The sequence below is a fragment of the Stegostoma tigrinum genome, chromosome 26, assembly GCF_030684315.1.
Source record: "Stegostoma tigrinum isolate sSteTig4 chromosome 26, sSteTig4.hap1, whole genome shotgun sequence".
NCBI lineage: Eukaryota > Metazoa > Chordata > Chondrichthyes > Orectolobiformes > Stegostomatidae > Stegostoma > Stegostoma tigrinum.
Genome location: NC_081379.1, coordinates 39,172,472 through 39,190,539, shown reverse-complemented (window position 1 = coordinate 39,190,539; position 18,068 = coordinate 39,172,472).

Sequence of the window (18,068 nt, the reverse complement as noted above, 5' to 3'; positions counted from 1 at the left end):
TGCCAATTGTGTTTGTTAGTGAGGCTGCATGACATTTTAACAGTAAGAATGTGAAATAAAGGAGTAAGAGTCAATCAGGCAGCAAACTGACCTCTCAGTCAATGTGAATGTGGCTAATCTTAAGTTTCAAACTCCACCTTTGTCCACTCCCCATTTCCCACAGTTCACTGAAGCACCAATATATTTCTCTACCTCAACCTTAAATATAGAAATGATGATGTACCACATTTCTCTGAAGTTGAGAATCCCAAAGGTTCACCCTTTGAGTGAAGAATTGTCTCCTCATTTCAGTTCTAATGTTAGCCCCTTAACCTGAAACTATGCCCTCCTGTTCTAGATTTCCCAGATAGGAGAAACAATGTTTCAGTGGGGTCCTCTTGTGGCAAAGTGTTAGCGTCCTTTCCAAGAGGCCCAAGTTCCAGTCCAACCTGCTCCAGAAGTGTACAATAACATGTCTGAGCAGGTTGATTGGGAAAAATAGATTAAACAAATTTGTTAAAAAAAATTAACATCTCAGTATATATCCTATGAGACCCCTTCATCATCCTGAATATTTCAATGAGATCACCTTGCATTCTTTTAAATCCCAGGAATTGTAAGCATTATTTACTCAGACTCGTCCCACGGACCGATTTAGTAAACCTTCGCAGCGTTGCCTCTAATCAAGTGATTCCTTCCTTTGGAAACTAAAATAGTACAATATTACCGAAGCTCTGTACCACTGTAAAATGACACCTTTACTCTTAAACTTCAAACACTTTACCATTGTTATAAAGGTCAACACATCATTTCTTTCCCTAATTGATGGCTGTACCAGAATTCTAACTGCATGTTCCTTGAATGAGTACACCCAAGTTTCTCTGAACTTCAACATATACAAGTTTCACCCCATTTCATGGCCTACTTACGGCTTGCATTCCCAGTTAACATTATATCATCAGCAAGAACAAGAGAGTCATGTATTTAAGTTATTAATAGCAAGTGAACTAACTCTGTTTCTTAATAGCAAGCCACTGAGTAGGAGTAAACCAGTTGCAAAGAATTTCAAATGCTATTTAGAGCCATTTATATTCACTTACTATTGAGCGTTTGAAGAGGTCGCTTGAAGTGTGTCAAGAGAGTTTCCAGGAGGGTCCAGTCTGGGAAATGGTTCAGACCTGATACGTCAGCTTTCCTGCTCCTCTGATGCTGCCTGGCTTGCTGTGCTCATCCAGCTCCACACCTTGTTATCTAAAAGAGTTTCCAAGGTGCTTTTATCAAATCTTCAATATGCTGTTAATATTTGGAAATTCTTTGAAGAATTCACTGAAAGCACGGGAATATCTGGGCAATAGTGACCTTAATATAATGATAGAAGAAGAGATAGGTATAGTGAAAGCCAGATTAGTAGAAGAGAGAAAAGCTGATTTTGAGGGGCTGAGAATGGAACTTGGTAAAATAAAAAGGACAATTATGTTGGCAAATGATGCAGAACAACACTAGGAAACATTAACAAAAGTGTTCAACAGAGTTGAACTGAGAAAATATATTTTACTGAAACCAAGGACAAACTAAACATGACTGTGACTCTGGATAAATGACAATGTAAGAGAACGGATGAAAATATTGAAAAAGGCATCCCTTAGTGATGGAGACAGGGCCCTCTTGGGTGTAGAGATAGTGCCCTGACTCCTGAACCGAGAGACCTGGGTTCAAGTCCCACTTGCTCCAGAGGTGTGTATAAACATCTCTCAACAGGTTGATTAGGGAAAATGGGTTAAACATATAGACAGCAGAGTGGTGCAAGATAAATCAGAAATGGGTTGTGGTAGGAAATTCAGAAGGCAGATATGAACTATTAAATTATCAAAGAGCATGAAATAAGAGTTAAAAAACATTAACAAGTTATTTAGATAACAAGGTGTAGAGCTGGATGAACACAGCAGGCCAAGCAGCATCTTAGAAGCAGAAAAGCTGACGTTTCGGGCCTAGACCCTTCTTCAGAAATGGGGGAGGGTAAGAGGGTTCTGGAATAAATAGGGAAAGAAGGGGTGGCAGATAGAAGATGGGTAGAGGAGAAGATAGGTGGAGAGGAGACAGACAGGTCAAAGAGGTGGGGTTGGAACTAGTAAAGGTGAGAGGAGGTGGGGAGGTAGGGAGGGGATAGGTCGGTCTGGGGAGGACGGACAGGTCAAGGGGGCGGGATAAGGTTAGTAGGTAGGAGATGGGGGTGGGGCTTGAGGTGGGAGGAGGGGATAGGTGGGAGGAAGGACAGGTTAGGGAGGCGGGGACGAGCTGGGCTGGTTTTGGCATGCAGTGGGGGAAGGGAAGATTTTGAAGCTTGTGAAGTCCACATTGATACCATTGGGCTGCAGGGTTCCCAAGTGGAATATGAGTTGCTGTTCCTGCAACCTTCGGGTGGCATCGTTGTGGCACTGAAGGAGGACCATGATGGACATGTCGTCTAAGGAATGGGAGGAGGAGTTGAAATGGTTCGCGACTGGGAGGTGCAGCTGTTTAGTGCAAACCAAGTGTAGGTGTTCTGCAAAGCGATCCCCAAGCCTCCGTTTGGTTTTCCCGATGTAGAGGAGGCCACAACGAGAACAGCGGATGCAGTATACCACATTATCAGATGTGCAGGTGAACATCTGCTTGATGTGGAAAGTCTTCTTAGGGCCTGGAATGGGGGTGAGGGGGGAGGTCTCCCTGACCACTGTCTTCTTTATATCATCAGATTCACAAGCTTAGATATTTACAGGGGATTCCAGTCCAGTTTGTAATGTATTTCTCCCTTTGAAGTCCATCCGTTTAATCCTTCCTTGACCCTTCATTAGGTGTCATGTTATATGATCTCTCTGTCTCTTTCTGTCTCTCACTGTATCCAAACAGTCACTGAATTTAGAGATAATGGGAACTGCAGATGCTGGAGATTCCAAGATAATAAAATGTGAGGCTGGATGAACACAGCAGGCCAAGCAGCATCTCAGGAGCACAAAAGCTGACGTTTCGGGCCTAGACCCTTCATCAGAGCTGAATTTATATGGGCTGTAATCTTGGCTGTATCTGTCCTGTTTTAAACATAAATGTTGGACTTGAAGTTCGTTATGTTCATAGCTGGTCCAGGGTTCAGATCCATGGTTATGGTACCACTTAATTTAAGAGAATCTGTGGAAGAAAATTCTGATATTTAAGGGGGATAGAACATGTTTAGGGAATTACAAACCAATCAGCTAAATATCAGCAGTAGAAAAAGGTTGAAACATTCCTAAAAGGGAGAATGGAAGAACACCTACAGTTAGAAATATAACAGTTATTAGTCAGTATGGATTTCAAAAGGGAATATCTTGAGATGTATCATTGTCCATTAGCTAGCTCACTTCAGTAAAGGTAGATGAATGGAGTCCACATAGAAATGAAAATTGCTTCTATTACGAGTGCTAAATCTCCAGAAGCAACAAGTAGGCATAAAATTGCTTTAATATCAGACTATCAGAGAGGTGTATCTCATTATTAAAGCTCTTATTTAATATCTATTTTGCCTTAACAGGCTTGCGTACAAATTACTCAGTTAGGCTCTGTGGCATAATGGTAGTGCCACTGTCTCTGAGCCAGGATGCTTAGGTTCAAGTCCTATCTAGTCTGGAGGTGTGTAATCAAATTAACAAATTGATAAGAAAATACATTTAAGTCTGCCCGAACCTGTCAGCAAAATAGCCATTTATTTTCAACCAAATTATAAATTATTTTAACTCTTTGATAAATAGATGCTCATGTCCCATGGATAAATATAAGAAAACAGTCTTGATCTTTCTATCCCTTACGTATCTTTTGAACCCATTCATCCTTGCAAAAACACTTGTGTTTCTCCATGCCCTTTGACCTTCCTCAGCAATGTCTCAGCTTCATGTAACTCCATCACAGTGACGTTGGAGTTGGGCATCATACTGAGCTTTATTTTCTTTACATTCATGCTCATCTCATTGGACAACACACCTTACTTCGATAAACCCAGAGTTTGACTCAGGTCCCCTCCCTCATCACATTTCTCAGAACATTGATGTTGATTACACTGGTCCCAATTCCTGCTCTTTCCCAAATTGGAAAGTTTCACCAATCTTGTTTCACATTTTGTTACATTTTTAATATCCATGTCCATGTCTTTCTGTAGTATTCAGTTGGTTTTTCCTGGTCTGTTCTTTGACCTAAGTAACTGCACGTGATTGCTTAAGCCTGTTGGAGGACTTTGAGAGCTAGAGAAACAGAGAAACTTTGAGAGAAGTCCTAGGATCTGCCTGAGGCCATGAATGTGTTGAATTTCGGTAAGTTCTGAGATATTTTAAAGTGCTTTAATACCACACTCATCTCTGTGTTGCCCTGATTGAGTATGGAGATGGAATGGGTATGATCTGCTAAAAAAAACACAGACCACATTCATTTCTTCCCTAACTCCATGAATGAGGGTAAGATATTCACCAGTAATGGCTGTTTTGAACATTAATGAATTCAAACTTGTCAGATTTGATGATTTCTTCAGAGGCTAGGAATACCGCAGCAAAAACTCACCTCCTGACTTCCCATAGCCTGTCTAGTATCCACAAGGCACAAGTCAGGAAGGTGATGCAATTCTCCTGGATGAGTGCGGCTCCAGCAACGCTCAGGAAGCTTGACACCATCCAGAACAAAGTGACCTGTTTGATTGGCACCACATTCACAAGCAACCACTCCCTCCACCACCGACGCTCAGTAGCAGCAGTGTGTACTATCTACAAGATGCACTGCAGTAATTTGCTAAAGATCCTTACTCACCCCCTTCCAAACCCATGACCACTTCCATCTAGAAGGACAAGGGCAGCAGATACATGGGAACACCATGAACTGCAAGTTCCCCTCCAAGCCACTCACCATCCTGATTTCAAAATATGTCACTGTTCCTTCAGTGTCACTGGGTCAAAATCCTGGAATTCTCTCCCTTACGGCACTGTGGGTCAGCCTAATTATAATGGCCTGATTTCACACTGTTTCTGGTGAATATTCCTCTTGAACAATTCGACTTTGCATCCTACTCACTTTCTGTTCCTTGGTACATATACATGCTGTTGGCATCACTCTGCGTTGCAAACCAGCTGTCGAATCAACTGTGCAATTTGGCAGGTTCAGCACATTATATCCTTCACTCCACCCCCACTCCCATCACCGTACAATGAGGCTGACAACTTCTTGAGTGCTTAGTTTTACTGTTGATCAGAGGGTACTTGAGTCTTTTTTTTTGGAAACAGGATACTTTTGAACTTTTTTTAACAGATCATACCATTCCATCTCTATACTCAATCACCCTATGTACAATGTTAACAGAACCAATGAGCGTTAGAGTAACAATAGCAGGTCTTAAAGTTGACATCAAAAATCACCCATTCGGTTAACAAAAATAAAAGAACTGCAGATGCTGGAAATCAGAAACTAAAACAGAAATTGTTGGAAAAGAATGATCCCAGGTCGGGCAGCACCTGTGGAGAGAGAGCAGAATTAACATTTCGGGTCCAGTGATCCTTCTTCAGGACTGAAATTGTGAAGTTCTGAAGAAGGGGTGTCTGGATCTTGGAGCTCAGCCAAGCATTCATGACAAGACCATATGCCTGGCCACCTATTCCTGTTGGTACAGTTGCCAGATAATTTAACACAATTGGGTCAAAATCCTAGAGGACTGAGATAGGGCCACTATCCAGCCTGACTCAGCACTCGTCCATTTCTGAGATGTTTACAGGGCCATCTTAATTCTTCCCCAACCTCTTTGAAGCAAAAGCAGTGCAGGAGGAGGCTGTTATATGGAGACAGGTCTGCCAAATTTCCCATTGTGGATTTCCTCTCTCAACAGCAAAAATCCAGCTCTGATTATCTGGAGCTAAGATACTGACGACTTACTGTGCCAGAAAAACATACTGTTGTGTTGCAGTGCCCTTTCCTCACTGATGGTTGTTAAAGGTCAGACTGGAAATAATATTCTCCCAATTTAAATCGTTCTGATCTTTTCACTGATGTTAGCAAGTGGAGGAAAAGAGGGTCCGTTATTCCAAAAGGTACCCAGTAGATGGCAGTAGAGCACAGGGTGAATACTGCGCGAGCCTCAGATGCAGCACCTACACAGGAACAGATTAAAATAGAGTCAGAGAGTCATATAGCATGGCCCACAATGTCTGAGTCAACCAACAAACACCAAACTGCACTAATCCCATTTACTGCACTTGGTCCATAGCCTACTGTGGCATTTTAAGGTCACATCTGGATATAGATGCACTCTGTCACCGACACTCACAAAGCTATATGGACTTTTATAGAATGTGGGCATCACTGGCAGGGCCAACCTGGTATCCCATCCTTAATTACCCTTGAGCATGTGGTGGTGATCCGCCTTTTTGAATTGCTGCTTTCTGTGTCTTGTAGGTACCTAGCAACAGTGGAAGAATGGGGATGTAGTTCCAAGCCGGGATTGTTGCGGTGTGTCTTGTAGATGGTACATTGCTGAACGGTGTGTCTGTGGTGGAAAAGATGTGTGCTGAAAGTTAAAATTGATGGACAGATCCCAATTAATAGGTTGCTTGGCCCTGAATGGCGTGTAACCCATCTGGTTCACTAACGCCCTTCAGGGAAGGAAACTGCCATCTTACCAGCTCTGGTGTGATTCCAGGCCCACAGCAATGTGGTTGACACTTAACTGCCCTCTGGGTAATTAAGGATGGGTAATAAATGCCGCTTGGCCAGCAACGCCCTCACCCCTGTGAATGAATAAAGAAAAAGAAAAGCTTTCTGAGTAATCCACCTCATTCCTGATTTGGGCCTGTGGAAAGGCTTTGAGGAATTTGGAGGTGAGTTACTCCATGTAGGATTCCCAGCCTGCTGTTGTGGTATTTCTGTGACTGTTCAGGGTCAGTTTCTGATTAATAATGACTCCCAGGATGTTGATAGTGGGGCATTTACTGAATATCAAGCCTCTCTCTCCAGCATTTTTAATGGCACAAACGTCACTTCTCATTAATCAGCCTGAAGCTGACCATCCCCAACATTCATAATCACAAGAAAATGCTTCACATGTCGTGACAAATCTCTTTTGCAAACTTACCATAAAAAGTTTCAAGGCCCAGTTTAAATCTGGTGCCCAGTGTCAGCTCCTGCCTGTAGCACATAGCCATCACCACTAGACAGTGGCCTGGTGTAACGGGGTCCTACAGATGACGCTGACAGTGATGTCGTGGGGCTGAGATAACCAGCCTCTGCCAACCGCAGCCATCTTCCCTGTGTTAGAATTGGCTCCAAACAACTTCTATTTGTTAAAAACATGACGAGCTTCCCCTGTCCCACCATTTCCATCAGATACTCAGTGTCGATTTCTGACCCACAATGCTCCTGCGAGACAGGTCTGGTGTTGCAGTAGGGACCGTCTAAGCCTCTAATCCAGAAACTCCAGGTTTAAGACCCATTGCTGGTCTTGATGACCAAGAAAGGTGCTTTTACAAACGTACCAAACAGGATCAGTATTAATGAGTGAATTCTTACACTGTAGGAGCATAGAATCCCTTTGCTGTGGAAGCAGGCCATTCAGTCCATCGAGTCCACATCACCCCCTGTGAAGGGCATCCCACCCAGACCTAACCCGTCTGTGTAAGTCTGCGTATCCCATGGCTAACCCACCTAGTCTGCACATCCCTAGTTACTACGGGCAATTTAGCATGGCCAATCCACTTAACCTGCTCACCTTTGGACTCTGGAAGGAAACTGGAGCATCCGGAGGAAACCCATACAGACACAAGGAGATACAAAACTGTCTCGGTCAAAGAAGACGAAGGGTAGTGGCGGAATGGTGTTTTTCAGAGTAGAGACCACTAACTAGTGGTGTTCCATAAGGATCAGTCTTAGGTCCTCTGTTATTTGTCGTATATAAAAATGATCTAGAGGAAAATGTGGACAGTCTGGTTGGTAAGTTTGCAGATGACACAAAGTGCAGATGATTGTGAAAGGACACAACAGGATATACATAGATTGGCAGCATGGGCACAGAAATGGCAGGTGGAGTTTAATCTAGACAAATGCGAGGTGATGCATTTTGGAGGATCAAATTTAGGTGTGAATTATACTGTACATGGCAGAACCCTCAGGAATATTAACATATGGACAAATCTGGGTGTGCAGGTCCACAGTTTCCTAAAAGTGGCAATACAGGGGCCAAAGTGATTAAGAAGGCTTATGGCATGCTTGCCATAATCAGCCGGGGCATGGAGTATAAGAGTTGGCAAACCATGTTGCATCTATATAAAAGATAATGTGAACTGCAGATGCTGGGGAATCCAAGTGTGAAGCTGGATGAACACAGCAGGCCAAGTAGCATCTCAGGAGCTCTCTGCTGAAGGGTCTAGGCCCAAAACGTCAGCTTTTGTGCTCCTGAGATGCTGCTTGGCCTGCTGTGTTCACCCAGCTTCACACTTTGTTATCTAGCAGCCATGTAAAACCCTTGTTAGGCTGCATTTGGAGTATTGTGTGTAGTTTTGGTCACCACACTACCTAGACCGAAGTGGAAGCTTTGGAGAGAGTGCAGAGAAGGTTAACCAGGATGTTGTCTGGTCTCAAGGGCATTGGCTATGAGGAAAGGTTAAAAAGACTAGGATTGTTTTCACTGGAAAGACAACAGCTGAGAGGCGACCTGATATGAGCGGCAGAGAAAGGGTGGCTAGTGAGAGGCTTTTTCAGAGGGTTGAAGTTTCAATTACAAGGGAGCACAGGTTCAAGGTGAGAGGGAGAAAGTTTAAGAGAGATGTGCAAGGGTAGTTTTTCACACAGAGAGTGGTAGAAGCCAGGAATGCACTGCCTGAGGAGGTAGTGGAAGCAGGCACGCTGGCGACATTTAAGAGGCACCTGGATGGTAACATGAATGCAGGGGGTATTAGAGGGATATGACCGACTAAGGGCAGCAGGTTTGTTTTTTAGGTAAGTCAGCGCATGACGATCAGCACAAGCTTGGAGGGCTGAAGGGCCTGTTCCTGTGCTGTACTTCTCTTTTGTTCTTCTTCACACAGACAGTGCCCTGAGGCTGGGTCCCTGGCGCTGTGAGGCAGCAGTGCTAACACTGAGCCACTGTGCCACCCAAAGGTGCAGGTGGAAAACTGAGCCACAGCCCATGTGATGGAAGGCTATTGGAACCTCTGCCTCTGCTGTCCATCGCTCCAGGTTATTCTATCCCTGGAATGGTGTACATTGCCTCGGAAACTCTAGGCCTTTAAGCTTCCTCACTGGGCTGATCGCCCAGTGTGGATCAGATTAGTGCCAGTAGCACAGGGTTCAATCTGCGTTCCAGCCATAATGGATTTTAGGATTACCTTGGCCATGGTGGAGCCGTTTTCAGGCAGAGAACTCTCAACAGAGAAGGACACTCTTGCAAAATACATCTGAGATAACAGATATTAGAGGAAGGGTCCAGACCGGAAATGTCAGCTTTCCTGCTCCTCTGATGCTGCTTGACCTGCTGTGTTCATCCAGCTCTGCACCATGTTATCTCAGATTCTCCAGCATCGGCATTTCCTACTATCTCTGCAAAATACTTCTAGTGCTTTTTCTTCATAATGAGTGTCAAGTCAAGAGAATTGTACTTTTGCTCTAAATAGTCACTGGCAGGTATGAAAGCAAGTCAGATCGCACAGAGCTAGAACCTGGGTGTGTGGAGAGGCAAGCAAGGGGCCCGCTCTTATCATCCTCTGTATGTAGTCACCTTCAATAAAAATCTATTGCCTTTCACTGAGCGAAGATCTCACATTGTGACATGTTCGTGACTGTGAACAGACCCAGAGAATCACAGGCCAGGGATAAAACTCTGAAGTGAAGACCACGAGATTAGCCTGGTGATTCAAACACTGAGCCGGGGAAGATAGCCCCCACATGTGAAGATCAGCAGTGCTAGGAGGCAGCTCGCAATGGACTTCAAGATGTAGCCACACTCCGAGCTCTGTGCGATAGGAGAGCCCACACAGAAACTGAAGAAAGAATGGCAGAGGGCTCACAGCAGGGTACAAGTTGAGCAACAGGAAGAAATCAGTCAACTCCAGTGAGTAGTAAGTTCACTACATCAGGAGCTTCCGGAAGATAAGATACAGGCAAGAACAGACAGCCACATAACAGTCAGAAAAGGGCAGGGAAGACAGAAATAGCGCAGTTACCTGAGCCCATACTGTAAATACCTGGATGATGGAAACAGCAAAACTTTTACCAGACCCATTCAAAAACACGAGAGCCCTGACTTGCTGCGATGATTCAGCAAAACTCCATTGAGACAGGTCTCTAGAAGGAGACAGACAAAGGCCAGGTCAGTCTATTATCGTACTCAGTTGTCAACAGAGCTGGCAATGCTCTGCAGTACTTATAAAACAAGGTAATGTGGAAGAAACTGTGACATACAACAATGGAATTAAAGCATTCAACTCCTAATTCTGTTTAAGAAGAAACCCCATTAGACATGGGACAAACTTTAATCAAGGTAAGCAAGGGTTAAGAGAAACCATCGTAAATGGTTTATACAGCCAGTGTAGAGTCTTGGAAGATAAACTCATAAGGACCCACCTTGTAGTGGAGATACAGATGAAGCCTAGTCAGCCTTTTCACAGTCTAAAGAAGAACTCGCATTGCAAAAAAAAAGGCAGGCTGAATTTCAGAGGCTGAACTGGACTTTTTTTTTAATCTAGGAAGGCAAAGACTAACCCTGGAATCAAACCGTTGTCATTAGTCAGGAAGTTATTAAAGAGCCAGCAAGACAGTAACCACAGAGTGGAGAAGATACTGCTTCCACCACGACTTCTTGTTCATATTATGGAGGGAAACCTCACATCAATGACAGGACTGCTCAGCCACAGATGCAAAATGCCTTGCATGCATTAAGATAGGGCACTTTCATGTGGGTGTCTGAAGCATTGATAGGAGACTTTAGCCTACAATTTTAAGGTTTAAAGGTAGACCACTGCAAGTACAAGAGGATGATGCCCCCAAGGACCAAGACAAACAAAATGTATCCCTATTTTGGCGAAGTGATAGACCTGCATGATGAACTTTGGGGCACCAAGAATAAAGTAAATGGCAGATAAACTAGTTTTCACTAGTTGGAGCAGATGTATCGATCCTTTTGGATGCTGTGTTAAAGTTAGGAACCTATTAAGCTTTGGATTGTGGGAAGTAGAAAAATTAGAGTATGAGGCCAGATACGTACTATACCTTGTTATAATTGTTATATGAGACCTTGTCTATAATTGCTAATCATTATGTTTCTGTTTTAAATAGAGCCGTTTATTTAGCTCCTTGGCTCACAGGCACCAACAGCCATTGGCATTGAGGAAGGATAGTGTAGAACCTCCATTGGTCTACAAACAAAAGCTGGAAACAGTGACAAAGGAGACGCTAAAGAAAGCTGTGACTCGCCATTAGGGGGCACCTACTCAGTGTTTGCCCCGGGGTGTGTAGCAACAGAAACAATATTCACTGTTAGTTAATGAAGTTAGATAGTTAGGTCACCTCTAGGAATCAAGAAAGTAGCCGCATGCTGGTTCAGTCAATAACGAAAGCAAGTGAAATTGCAGGAATTTCTACAGCCAGTAAAGTGTGAGCTATCAGCAATGATGGGGTTAGAAAGAGCTGTACAGTCATACAAGACTCAGAGCTTGAAAACAGTCGAAGCGTCAGCCAGGCCAGATAGAGCCAATATCTTAATAGATAGGAATCATTTGTATATGACAAACCGCAGCAATGGTGCACAGAGAACCTCAGCGTAAGCTTGGAGTGTTAACAGAAAAAGAAAACTTCAATCCACAGCGAAGCACCATCGAGAGGAGATGCAACAACTTCCAGTCACTGACAGAAAGCCACCCAGAGAGAAGGGAATGGCCGAGTCCAAAGTGGGTCTTGTAAATGTGTAACATGTAGAATTTGTTGATCTGAACACAGGGGAGCTGGAGGCTGCAGGAGAAACCCATCACTGTGCCTTAGGAGCAGGAGACCAGCCGGATGACCAGTCACCATCAGATTCTATAATTACATCCCTCCAATGTGTTCACCTACCAGGGATATGTCAAGGGGAAATGTATGGCCTACATTCCTCTGTGAGAACTAACAACACAGTTGGAGATCACTCCCTGAGGCACACGAGACTTTGTGTGTGTGTGTGTGTGTGTGTGTGTGTGTGTGTGTGTGTGTGTGTGTGTGTGTGTGTGTGGTGGTTGGGCTAGGAAGATGGAGTGAAATTGCTAGATGTTCATGGTAACATGTTAATGGTAGAAAGGGTTTGTAACAGGGTTAGCCAGATGGACCTCTTAGAATATGAGTCCCCTGATTGGGGCTGTTAACCTGGCCCAGTCAGGGAGCCCTGTCTGACAGATATAAACAGGAGTGTTAGACATCCTAGATAATAAAATGTGAGGCTGGATGAACACAGCAGGCCAAGCAGCATCTCAGGAGCACAAAAGCTGACGTTTCGGGCCTAGACCCTTCATCAGAGAGGATGAAGGGTCTAGGCCCGAAACGTCAGCTTTTGTGCTCTTGAGATGCTGCTTGGCCTGCTGTGTTCATCCAGCCTCACATTTTATTATCTTGGATTCTCCAGCATCTGCAGTTCCCATTATCTGTGTTAGACATCCTGTTCACTCCAAGAGTTGGCTCTGAGGAAGCTCAGTGCTGTATGTGTGTAAATAAAGCGTGGCTTGGTATACAGTAGTTATTTCAAGGGGCACTGTAAAAGAACTTGGGGAGATGTAGAGTAAAGGGAATTGTACTTTTTACTCTGAGTATAACTACTGAGTGTGTCCATAAGAAACTATGTCATAGTGACATTAGATCACGTGGAACTAGAGACTAGGGCTGTAAGATGTCCTGTCTGACCATCCTTGGTTTATCATTATGTTCAGTAAACCCACTACTTGAGCATAGACCTCACTTTCTTTCCAAAAGTGCTTTATAAATATTTAAATAACGCATTTTGAGTCCTCCTGAAGGTTTATCAAATTTTGTCCTTCCCATGGCTATGTTCTTCTCTATTAATTATCTCCATTCCTTTAAATTTTTATCTCCCATGCTGGTATGCTCCCCACACTTGCCCTGTTTTGCAGCATTGTTTGCTAATAAAGATGGAAATGAGCAGTATTATCACATCGGTTGCCATCAGGCAGGATTAGCGCTGATTAATTTAAAAAAAAACAAAGTGCATAATAAATGATACTGATTGCACACATCCCTGTTTCCTGATTTAAATGTTATTCTTGCACTGTATTTATTTGTCTATCAAAACATGAAACAAAATCAAAGATGATGAAATTTGTTACTCTTTAAATTATATCTTTAATGTTTCCCTCTGTGTTTTTCTTACTGTGTTTTGTAAATGTGAGTGTAGTTTCGCTCAGTTGGCTGGACAGCTGGTTTGCCATGCAGACCGATGCCAACAGCTTGGGTTCATTTCCTGTAGGGGCTGAGGTCACTCTTACTCCTCACCCAAAGCACGGTGACTCTCAAGTTAAACTCACCACCATTGTCCTCTCTCTAATGAGGAGCAATCTATGGTCCTCTGGGACTGTGTGACTCTCACTTTGCAATTTTTGATCCTGTCTGTCACCAAACTGCAAAGTATCTACTGACACACACATAAGAATGTATAACATAATGCTGGGATATCTAGACAGCGTAAGAATTAGTTAAAGAATATTATTAACAATAACTGCATTTTCCTTCACTTTAGTTCCATGCAAATCAAATAAATGATACAAATTATTAGCATTAAAATCTATTAAAGGGAGGATATAGTCTCACACATATGTGAAATAGACATTTCCTGATAGATTATATTATGTTTTGTGTATTCATTTTTTTGTCCAGTGAGATCGCAGCGAACTCAGTTTTGTGAGATGTTTCTCTTAGTTACTGTCACCTCCATCCTTAGTTATATTGTTTCATATCCCACCTGCTAAAGAAATGTCAGGGGCTGGTTTAGAACATTTAAAAAAAATCTCAGGACGTATGTGGGTGTAATGGCAAGCTCAGAATGTGTTGCCTTAATTGAAAGGTCAACTTGCAAGTCAAACACTCTAAGTATAGAATCCCCACAGTGTGGAAGCAGGCCATTCAGCCCACCCTCATTCCCCCCATGTCTACGTGGATTCCCTCCCGGTGCTCCAATTTCCTCCCACAGTCCAAAGATGTGCAGGTAGGGTGGATGAGACATGCCAAATTGCTCATAGTGTTCAGGGATTGTAAATTAGGTGCGATAAAGGAGGATGGGTCTGGGTGGGTTGCTCTGAGGGTTGGTGTGGACTTGTTGGGTCAAAGGGCCTGTTTCCACACTATAGGGACTCTATGAAATATGACCAACCCTCTGGAGAGCATCCAGTCCCCCACACTGTCCCTGTAATCCCATGCCTACCTGGGTTAATCCACCCAGGCAGCACATCCCTGGACACCACAGGCAATTTAGCATGGCCAATCCATCTAATCTGGGCAACTTTGGACTGTGGGAGGAAATCCATGCAGACACGGGGAGAATATGCAAACTCCGCGCAGACAGTTACTCAAGGCTGGAATCCAACCTGGGTTCTTGGCACTGTGAGGCATCAGTGTTAACCACTGAGCCACTGTGCCCCTGATGTGTGCTCAGATAGGCCAGTCCAGTTAAAGACCACTTATTTACTTCTCTAAATGCTTAGAGTGGACCAGTTGGGTTTAATGACAATCTGACAAATTTATGGTCAGTTTCACTGATAACTGTTTTGATGTCCAGGTTGCTGATTCAAATTCAGATAAATGGTCAACACATCATTTGAATTTCTATATTAACCCAGGGCATTGATTGCTTGGCAGGTGCATGGCCCTCTGTACTAATTCACAATTATCGAATGTTTCCCCAGAAACTGGCAGATCACACTGCAAACCAGAGACTAAAATCCAACATTATTGATACAGTTTCACCAATGGTATCTCTTGCCATGTATTGGTATCCAACTTCGGATTTTAGAACAATCTTCCCAGCGTGATTTAATATTGGCTCATTAATGAATTCATAAGTATTTCATGGACGTGTTCATTCTCTCCCTTGTTCCTTTTGGTTCCAGCCTTTTCTTCCATTATTGAAATCTACCTCATGGTAATTAAGAATGTATGAATTTGGGCTTGGTACATGTTCAAAATCAGTAGCCTGTGTCCTTGAATGTGAGGACTGCATGAGGTAAATTTCAGTGTTACTGACACTGGAGCCGGAATAGTGGGCCGATGGCCTTGTTCTGCATCAAATCATTCCACGGTACTTAGTATTCATAGAATGCTACTTGTAGCACTTCAGCATTTGTGGATCTGTCTCCAGACAATACCACCTAGGAATGACACCTGTCCAGGATTATCTTGGAGATTAGGAATCGATTTCTCTCTCACTGCTGGTGTGAGTAATGGTTGCCATCAGGAACATATGCAACCACATCAATGAAGTCTTTCGAAAAGTGGACAGATACAATGCTTCCCATTTTGCTCTCTCCAAACTGAATGCCCCTTTCACCTCTAACTCCCCTTATGGCCAGCTAGTATCTCGCTGCTAACCTTGCTTCATTTGTTCATTTCAGTTTCATTCTTCTACTCCTTTCCTCTCCTGTTCCTTATTGAACATTTCTTCTTTATCATTTCTTTTCTGAGTTCCTATTTCTTGCAAGTATTTTGTAATTGCAGCCTAGGTGTCCATACACTTTCTGTTCCAGCCATTTATCTTCTTAAGTGGACTAATCTAAATTATAATTTTAAATTTTACACAGTACATATTACCCTCTAAGCTGTGTTTTAAATATTGAATGACATTTTCCCTCGCAGTTTTAAAACATGCTTCACATCTCTTGTTACCTGAATGAACTCATTTAGATGCATGAGTTTTGCCTGCATGGATATGTTGGGTATGGTTGATGATGTTAATAATTCCAGGACATACATGAAGCATAACATTCAGCTGGAGGGAGCCATTAACAATAATTGCATATTTCCTTTCAAATTAGTTTAATTTGAAACATTTATTTCACGCAAAATGACAGTTTTGGAATCTACCTAAAGTGGGTTTGTATTTAATGAAAATCTGAAATAAAAGGTTAGCCCAACATTGGCCACATAACCATTGTCAATTGTTGTAAAAACCCCATCTGGTTCACTAATGTCCTTTAGGGAAGGAAACTGCCATCCTTACCTGGTCTGGCTCACATGTGACTCCAGACCCACAGCAATGTGGGTAACTCATCAGCCCTCTGGGCAACCAGGGATGGGCAATAGATGTTAGCCTACATCTCATGAACAAATAAAGTGTTCTGAAAATATAGATATAATTAAAGTAGAAAGGGAGCTATTGTTTCTGATATGATTCATCTTTTGATATTAAATATTATTTGCATATTGTAACATCATAAATTACATCCTTAAGATAATGAGATATCGATTGCGATATGATATCACAATGCTGACATGGAGATTTTCTTCTAAAGCCTGGCATCTTTCTCATTGAACATGTGTCAATTTAAAAGGTTGGGTGGTACAGAGAAAGTACATCTATTTTGCAGTTTGTGTATTGACCTGCATAATGGGTCAGGAGTCAAGTGGAGAGGTTGGCATAATAGTAAGGTCACTGGCCAAGTAATCTAGAGGACCAGGCTAATGTTCTGGGGACATTGCACCATCCATCTGGTGGGATTGGAAGCTAGTTTCAGCCTCCGTCATGGTGACCATGAATCTATCATTGGTTGTTGTAAAGATGCACCTGATACTCGAATGTCCTTTAGGGAAGGAAATCTGCCGTCTATGCCTGGTGTAGCCTACACGTGACTCCAGACCCACGATAATGTGATTGGCTCCTACCTGTCCTCTGAAATGGTCTCGCAAACCGATCGATTTGTAGGCAATTAGGGACTGACAGAAAATGGCTTTGCAAAGCCATACCCATATCCCATGAAAGAATAAGACAAAAATACAAATGTATCTCAAGAATTTTCCACTGACTGTGAAGTGCCAAGGTGTGTGGAGGAGGAAGCAGCTAGATAACTGCAGAATCCTTATTTTGTTTCACATAAACATGATTTTTTTTCTCTTTCTGACAGCTGAGAAAGGACCTTTGGATCTATCTAGCTCAATGCGGGTTTCTACATCTGCATCACCATTCATGTGAGTTGACTAAACCTAAACCTGTTGCCTTGTGAGTTTGAACATATCACTCGTCTGTAGGTTACACAATAAACTTTACTCGTTTCACTTTATCTTTAGCACTTAGCTTCACTTAGGAATCATGTACCAGGATTCTCTGCAGGTTAACACACAGGTTCAGTTAACAGTTAGGAAGGCAAATGCAATGTTAGCATTCATTTCAAGAGGGCTAGAGTACAAGAGCAGAGCTGAGGTTGTACAAAGCTCTGGTCAGACTGCACTTGGAATATTGAGAACGGTTTTAGGCCCCATATCTAAGGAAGGATGTGCTGGCATTGGACGGGGTTCGGAGGAGGTTTACAAGAATGACCCCACAGACAAAGGACTTGTCATACGAGGAGTTGTGGAGGACTCTGGGCCTTTACTCGATGGAGTTTAGAAAGATGAGGGGGATATGATTGAAATTTACAGAATACTGAGAGGCCTGCATACAGTGGGTGTGTCAACTAGTAGGAAATGTAGGATCTGAGGGCACAGCATTAGAGTTAAGGGATGATCGTTTCAAATTGAGGTGAGGAGGGATTTCTTCAGCCAGAGGGTGTTGAATCTGTGGAATTCATTGCCCAAGAGTGCTGTGGAGATTAAGTCTTTGAGTATTTTTAAGACAGAGATAGATAGGTTCTTAACTGGTAAGAGGATCAAGGATTATGGGGAGAAAGTTAGAGAACGGGGTTGAGAAACATCAACTGTGACTGAATGGTGGAGCAGACTCAATGGGCTGAATGGCCTAATTCTGCTCCTGTATCTTCTGGGCTTCCAACGACTTTAATAAGATTTTCCCTGGTAGTGATCTGCAGGTTAGCCCTGGAGCCTGTGCATGTGAGGAGAAACAGGGGATTGAGAAGCTGAAACCACGGGTGTGAGGT